The sequence below is a fragment of the Hyperoodon ampullatus genome (genome assembly GCF_949752795.1).
Source record: "Hyperoodon ampullatus genome assembly, chromosome: 18".
Classification (NCBI taxonomy): Eukaryota; Metazoa; Chordata; class Mammalia; order Artiodactyla; family Ziphiidae; genus Hyperoodon; species Hyperoodon ampullatus.
The window spans coordinates 27,597,500-27,605,613 of record NC_136931.1 but is presented as its reverse complement, the minus strand read 5'-3'; positions in this window follow the sequence as shown (position 1 = coordinate 27,605,613).

Here is an 8,114-nt window from a genome sequence, read left to right as displayed (position 1 = left end):
CCCTCCTTGACACGGTGTCGCTTTTATTTATTTGTTTTTAGTCTCACCCCCTCCTATGCCAGCAGAGGCCATTTCAGGGCCAAGGCCCAAGGTGCTAATTTGTGGTTTAGCATCAGTTTTCTCCATTCCTTCCTCCCACTCACCCCCCAGCCAGGTGCCTGGGGAGACTTGAGCAGATGTTTCATCTTGGCCTGACTGGTGGCTTTAAGCCAGGCCTCCAACGCTCTGTGACCTCTGGCTTCCCATCAGCTTCCCAAAGAAGCAGAGAGGAGCCTTCACCAGGCAGAGTTCTCTTTCTGCTGCCTCTAGCTGCCTGCTGTGGCCTGCGGGCATCCCCAGGGGACGCAGAGGAAAGGCCGGGGGCTGCACAGGGGTTTTTGTTTTTCTTCGAGCCCTCGCGGGAGCAAAGAACCAGTCCTCTCCAGCTGCCATCTGATTTCTAGTGATGGAGGAAGAGACACTTTGATGTTTTAGTTTTAAATTAGGTTCAGCAAATAAAAATTGCAATTTTTATTTTGGATTTTGTTTTGGACCACTTCTCTTCAACTAGGTGCAAAGATGACTTTCCTCTGCCCCCGTCTTCCCCAGCCTGCTTCGCAGTTTGGCAGTGCTCTCGGGAGTCTCTGTTACGACGTCTAAGGTGGCTGGGAGAGGCCTTAACGATGCCTCAGTACAGTGTGGGGTCACCTGGCCTGCCAGGCCTGCTGGCCAGAGGGTCGCACACACCGCACCTAGACCAGGGTGTAAGCACAGACATTTAGACGCGATCCTGCTGTAACACTTTTGAGTCCTTTCTAGGACCCTCTCAGCTGTTCCTCCCAAGAACCCCATGAAAAGTAAACTGGGTTGGAATGATTATTCTGCTTTTCCAGAAAAGCAGGTTCCACTTGCTTGGGGTCACATGAGAAATCAGGTAAGGCCCTGACCTCATGCTGCCCTTTGCAGCCTGCCAGGCCTGCTCTCCCCTCCTCCACCCCGAGCCCCCAAGGGAAAGATGTGGGGAAAGGGGGCCTGTGGCTCTGGCCCCCACCGTGCCTCCCGTCTGCGCTTCCCAAGGCCAGCTCCCAATCGCCATGCCGAAAGACCCAGGAAATCACATTCTGTGCCTTCTTCCCCAAGCCCTCTGCATTGAGCTGCTGATTCAACTAGGACTGGCCAGTCAGTTCTTCTGGCTTTTGAGGTCACGCGGGCTGGAGAGGGAGAAGCCAGCCATCCTTCCTGGCAAATCTCCTGTGCAGCCAGCACTTACTGACACCTGCTCTGTGCCAGTCCCTGACCTGGGCAGTTGGGTGAATCAGACTCCTCCGGCCCTCTGGATACTGGCAATGATGCGGGGGGATGGTGGTAGCAGACAGGGTGCAGAGAAGAATCCCCATCCCCAACCTTCGCACTTCTCAGACTGGGAGATACAAGCAAAGCCACCCAAATTCCTACAGGTTCCAACCTCAGGATGGAGGCAAGCCTCCAACAAGGCAGGTTCTGTGGGCACAGACCACCTAATCTTCCTCTTCAGGGGCATGGAGCCTCCATCTTGGGCACTCGCTCTTCCTGGGAGGGGGCCCCATGTCATGTAGCATCACCATTAACAAACCTAATAGGACAGACTGACTGGCCGGTCCCCTGGGGGAAGATGTGGCACGGATGGAATTAAAGTGCAGCGGCTTTGAGAAATGGGCCAAGATCAATAACCGGCTCTTCAAGAGAGGATGGAAGGTGGTGATAGAGGAAGGAAGCAGGAGATCCACCAAGCGGGGAGGGGCAGCAGGCGGCAGGGCTTGGCGGGCGCCCAGACACTGAGAGTGCAGCTGGAGAGGGTGCGTTCACGGGCGCCGCGCTGACAGTGCAAGAGCAGCTGGGGCTCTTCCATAAGAGGAGATGTGCTCTGGAGACAGGAGGCAAGACCAGAGCAGGCTGGGGTCCACCCCTCGGCAGGCTGGCTCGGAATAAAGACACGCTCTCCAGGGGGATTTTATCACACCAGGGAGGGTGCAAAATCAACACATCTGGCCTCGGTGTCCTCAGATGTTCCCTGCAGGGCAGAGAAATCATCATCTCTTGGCCTGTTTGGCCCTTTTCCACCTGGCACTCTCCCTTCTCTCCACACGCCTCTCCAGACCACCCCAGCTTTGTTTCCAAGGAAGCGGGAAATAACCTCGGCTTGTTTGTTTATTCCCTGTCTTGGTACCAGAAGCCCAGGGGGCCCGCAGGGGGCGCCAGGGGTGGGGGTGGGGTCTCTGGGCCTGGCTCCAGCCCACAGTGCCTTTCCTGAGCGAGGGATCTCAGTCTCTACCTGAGCCAGAATCTGCCTTTAACAGATGAGGAGGCTAACCCAAAGAAGGGAGATAACTTGCTCAAGATTGCCCAGTAAGTAAATTCGTGCTGGGCAGGAACCCCTGGCCTGGCTTCGGACCCAGAGCTGTTTGTATAACCTCTCACACCACAGCAGGGTCTCAGAATGAAACTGTGCTGTGAAATGAGGTGTCTGGGCTTTAATTCAAAAGACTCCAGGAAAAAAAGGGGGGAGGTTAGGGGCTAGATGAAAAGATAGAGGCGAGATGGGGGTGGTGTTTTAAAGCTGGGTGACTGAGAATAGATACAGTCAGTTAGAGATACATATATATAACTGAATCACTCTCCCCTTATTGCAATAGCCTTTCTGGATAAAATTTCTCTTTACTACTTTAACCTCTGTCCAGCTCTAGTTCTCTTGAACAGTTTTTGGTGCCATGATTCAGATCTGGATCAGAACCACCACTGAATCCTCAGATGCGACAGCCAGGCCTCACAGGGCACACCTACCTACACTTTTTGTCTCCGGGCTGCTTGCTGGTTTGGGGATCCAGTGGTGAAGCCGACTCCAAAACCCAGTGCTCTGGATAAATGTCCATTGACGCGGAATGAGGACAGATCTTGATTCTTAGGACTCAGAGTATACTCTAGAAGCTGGGTTAGAGCCCTAGACAAGCCAAAGCCAGGTTAGAGTCCTGGGTTTCTCTGTAAAAAGCTAGGTCAGAGTCCTAGGCTTTTCTGTTGGTACGAGGCTGGTCCCTGTAAGGGACAGGCTGGGTTAGAATCCCACGTTTTTCTGTTCGTACATGTAAAGGCACTGTTAGTCAAGAACATGGGGGCTTCTTAACCACCGGGAACTCTCCTCAGACTCCTGCTGGCTACATGCTTCTACGGCCCTAGTACTGTCTGCTTTTGTTGGCAAAACTTGACCACAAACTCTCTTAAGCTAACACAGCCCCTCTGGGTCTCCTGGGATCTGCTCAAATTAGTCCACCTAAGGGGAAGCCCTAGGGCAAAAGGGAACTAAAACTTCTGATGCACAATGGTCCACTTTCTTCACTCGGTATGAAGAAGCCGAAAACAGCTAAATGATTCAAACCTCATTCAAACTATTGAAGTTCTTAAATAATGTCTTCAGAAAATGTTTTCTGGGACTTCCCTGGTGGCGTGGTGGTGAAGACTCTGCGCTCCCAATGCAGGGGGCCCCGGTTCGATCCCTGGTAGGGGAACTAGATCCCACATGCATGCCTCAACTAAGAGTTTACATGCCACAACTAAGGAGCCCGCCTGCCTGCCACAACTAAGGAGCCTGCAAGCCACAACTAAAGAAGCCCGCCTGCTGCAACTAAGACCCAGCGCAACCAAATAAATATTAAAAAAAAAAAAAAAGAAACTGTTTTCTGACCCAGGAAACCCCCTAGACACCTTCACAGTGCCCCGGAGTTCCCCTCCCAGCTCTCCATGATATCTGTCCCTCTCTCCCAGAACGTCCTTCACCAGTGGCACCCCAGCCCCTCAACTCCCTGAAACTGTAAGGTTCTCCAGATCCCCACCTCTTGTAGATGAAGCTCAGGGTGTGGCTGTTACCCATTGTCAAGGGAGGCAAACAGAAAAGAGAACATTTAAACCTTGGTCTCTCTCAGAATTACATGTCATCATCAAGAAATTTCCTGGACTTCCCTGGTGGTCCAGTGGTTAAGAATCCACCTTCCACGGGCTTCCCTGGTGGCGCAGTGGTTGAGAGTCCGCCTGCCGATGCAGGGGACATGGGTTCGTGCCCCGGTCTGGGAAGATCCCACATGCCGCGGAGTGGCTGGGCCCGTGAGCCATGGCCGCTGAGCCTGCGCATCCGGAGCCTGTGCTCTGAAGCGGGAGAGGCCACAACAGTGAGAGGCCCGCGTACCGCAAAAAAAAAAAAAAAAAAAAAGAATCCACCTTCCAATGCAGGGGACGTGGGTTTGATCCCTGGTTGGGGAACTAAGATCCCACATGCCGCAGGACAACTAAGCCCGTCTGCTCTAGAGCCCGCGTGCCACAACTAGAGAGCCCGTGTGCCGCAACTACCGAGCCCACGTGTTCTGAAGCCCGTGCGCTGCAACTACTGAACCTGTAGAGAGAAGCCCACAACTAGAGAGAAGCCGGGGCGCCACCACGAAGAACCCGCGTATGTCAAGGAATGATCCTGCATGCCACAACTAAGACCCGATGCAGCCAAATTAATTAATTAATTAGTTAATTTAAAAAAGAAAAGAATTTTCCTGACTCCCGAATGAAAAAGGAAAGATTTGTTGAAGATTTATTGAGTCTTCAATTGAAGATTGTTCTGGGAGCATACTCTCCAGATTCCCCAATTTATGTCAACTTATCCACCTATTGGCTGGCCCTGGGGATACCTCCCTTTGGCTTGGAAAGGCCAAATGGAGCACCATCCCTGAAGACCCTCAAGGGTCTCAGATGACCCTGATTCTCATTGGAGAACGAGGGAAGTAAGAGGAAAGTTACCAGGAGCCATCCCTCGGGTCCCTCTCACCAAAACTGGTTGGTTGTGTATTCAAAATTGTAAACAGCAAAGAGATGAATGGTGGCTGACCATCACCATCAATTAGAAACAACAGGAAAGAGCATCTGCGGCTGGACCTGACCTCCCTAACAGCCTCTGCTCTGGCCACAAGCTTTGTACATGGCCCCAGACCAGAGCTCCGTGACACATTACAGAGAAATAATATTAACTGGCAAAATGCAAACATGTCTGAGCTCCAGACATTAGCCCAGCATTATGAAGATGTTATTTCCAGAAAATTGGAAAATACACAACAGAAGCTTATGGCATTGCAGTTAAAAGAGCTAGAAGGACCTGAAAATTTTAATCTATGGCAAGCTCCAAAATCAGAGTCTCCTATGGATCAAGACCCTTGCTGAAATTGTAAGAAAAAAAGACATGGGTCTGGGAGTGGCCAGACCTCGAGAGGAGGGGGAAGCCTACCGCTTAAGATAGAAGTCGATCTTTCCATGCCCCTCCACAGGATTCCCCAATAGCACTGAAGGCCAGAAGGCCTTGAGAGGCTCTGCCCGATAATCCAAGATTAATCAGACAGGAAACGTCGAGCTCCCACTTGTAGTCCATGCACAACTCCCATTTGGATCATCAAAGCCCCCAATGGGCAAGGATGTTCGTTAGTCCAGATCTGAGATTTATCAAAATCGTGAAACACAGATTTGCCCTGGTGCCCAATCCTGGCACTATCCTGTCTGCTATTCCTCCCAATACCCAATATTTCCCAGCCCTCAATTTGTGTTGCGCGTTGTTTAGGATTCCCCTTTATAAGGAATCCAGTACTTGTTTGCCTTCTCCTGGGATAACCAGTAATATACCTGGACTGTTATGCCCCAGGGTTTTACTGAGGCTCCTACTTCCTTCTCACACACCCTGAATGCCAGTTCAAGGGACTTAAATTCCCAGGAGACTTCACTTTAATCCCATATGCAGATGACCCCCTTCTATGTTCTGGCAGTTAGGACAACTCCTTTTGGACGCTGAATACCTTTTTAAGGCATTCGCAAGAAAGAGCCGTGAGGTGGCTAGAGATGAAATTCAGATATGCTCTCTGTGTGTCTGATATCTGGGTCATGATATTTCAGCTGCAGGGAAAATGATCACAGACTGAGTCTCTGCTATTCAACATTTTCCTCTCCCTGAAAGAGAAGGGCAATGGACGGGGTTTTGGGGTCTTGTGGTATATTGTAGGCCGTGGATACCTAATTCTCTGATTGCCTTACCCCTCTATGCCATGACTGGGGAGGCACCCCACAGACCCAGTAGTCCGGAACCCCCTATCCAAAGATGCTTTCAAGAACCTTAAGGGCTCTCTGCTTTCACCTCCCACCCTTGAACTTTCCAACGACTCCCTGTCTTTTTCCTTGTTTGTGCACGAATGAGAGGGTCATGCCCTCAGTGTTATCCTAGAAGCATAATGGACACCAAAGACCTCTGGGATATTATAGTTTGGCCTTTGACCCAGCAGCTAAGGCATATCCCCCTTGCCTGTGAGCCATGGCTACAACCACCAAACTTGTCCAAGCTACCTCTGACTGAGTATTAGGTCATTTGCTTAATATACATGACCCTCATGCTGCACAGACCCTATTGCCTAATGAAAACACACAGTACTTTTCTGCATTTCGACTTACCTCTTATGAAATCTTACCACTCTTTCCCTCTCACATCACAATACGTCACTGTCAAAACCTTAACCCTGCTACCTTGCTTCCTTTACCCACTGATGGGACGTCCCATGACTGTGTCATTAACACTAGATCATTATCCTGTCTTAGGCTAGATTTAGCAGAAAAACCCCTCCCCCAAGTTGACCTCACTCTTCATGTTAAAAGCTCCTACCTCCGGAAGGAAGATGGGGCCTTCCAGGCTGCATATGCCATCACTGATCAATATAAACCTCTAGAATATCGAGCCTTGCCAAATGTCAGATCAGCCCACGTAGCCCAATTAATTGCTCTTACTTGGGCTTGCCTAAGAGCATATGGAATGAAGGTGAACATCTATGCTGATAGCTGCTACGCCTTTGGGTTAGTACATGATTTTTGGTACATGATAGAAACACAGAGGATTCATGACAGCAGCTGGTACCCCAGTCAAAAATGGGCCCCAAACAGCAGAACTTCTAGAGGCATTGTTATTGTCCCAGCAGATCATGACAGCTAAAACTGAAGGACATAGAACAAAAACATTCAGATGAGGCCCAACAAATATGACACATTAGCAGCGTCTTCCCCAACCACCCAAGAAATCCAAGCAGTTTCTAAGCCTTGGGACCATGCCTCCTTCATCCTGCTTCAAGGCCCTAGATCCCAATGGGATTATTCACCTTTTCTTGAGGGGGAGCACTCATTTAGGATGACTCCTAAGGAAGTCTTAAAAGGGGTCCACATGGCCTAAATAAGAGCTTCAGACTCAGAAAGAACTGGATGGGGAAAAGCTGGCTGTTCAAGCCATTCACATGGACTTTGCAAGCACCCAGACGGCTGCTTGGTAGCTCTTAAGTATCTCTCTTGAGTCACTGTGTGTGGTTTATATGACATGACTCACATGCAAAGGACAAGATGCAGGATGCATTACACAAACAGTAGTTTGGACCCTTTGGCTTTTATTTGGATCAAGCAGTTCACTTGCCTCGATTGCCAGTAACATGACCCTGGAAAACCTGTAAAGGTGGGGCAAGAAGGGAGGCACCTCCCCCTCAGATCTTCCTTCACTAGCAAATAGATTGTATCCAGTTACCAAAAGCACAAGGCTACCAACACTGTCTCACTGTCGTCTGCCTGTTTTCTAAATGGTTAGAGGCTTTCCCCTGCCCGAATGCCTCAGCAGCATCAGATGCCAAAGTGTTCCTGCAACAAATCTTCCCCGCTTGGGGCATCCCCTCTGCCATCTCTAGTGACAGAAGATCACATTTCATTGGTAAAATTATACAGGAAATTGAAAAGGCAACACATTTAGTCAAAGACTCCACCATCCTCACCATCCTCAGCCATCAGGTGCCATAGAAAGAGCATTCTCAAGACCAAACTGGCTCCACTGTCTGAAGGACTGGACTTACATGGCCACAAGCACTGCCCCTTGCTCTTAAGACTCTCAGATCATCACCCCTATCTCCAGGCAAGCTATCCCCTTTTGAAATGATCACAGGAAGGCCCACAAAGACGCCTTATTCATCTTGTCTAGTGGAAGATTCTAACTTAATTCAATGCAACATCCTTAGATACTGTCAAGGATTAACAAAATATACTCGATCCTATAATCAACAAGT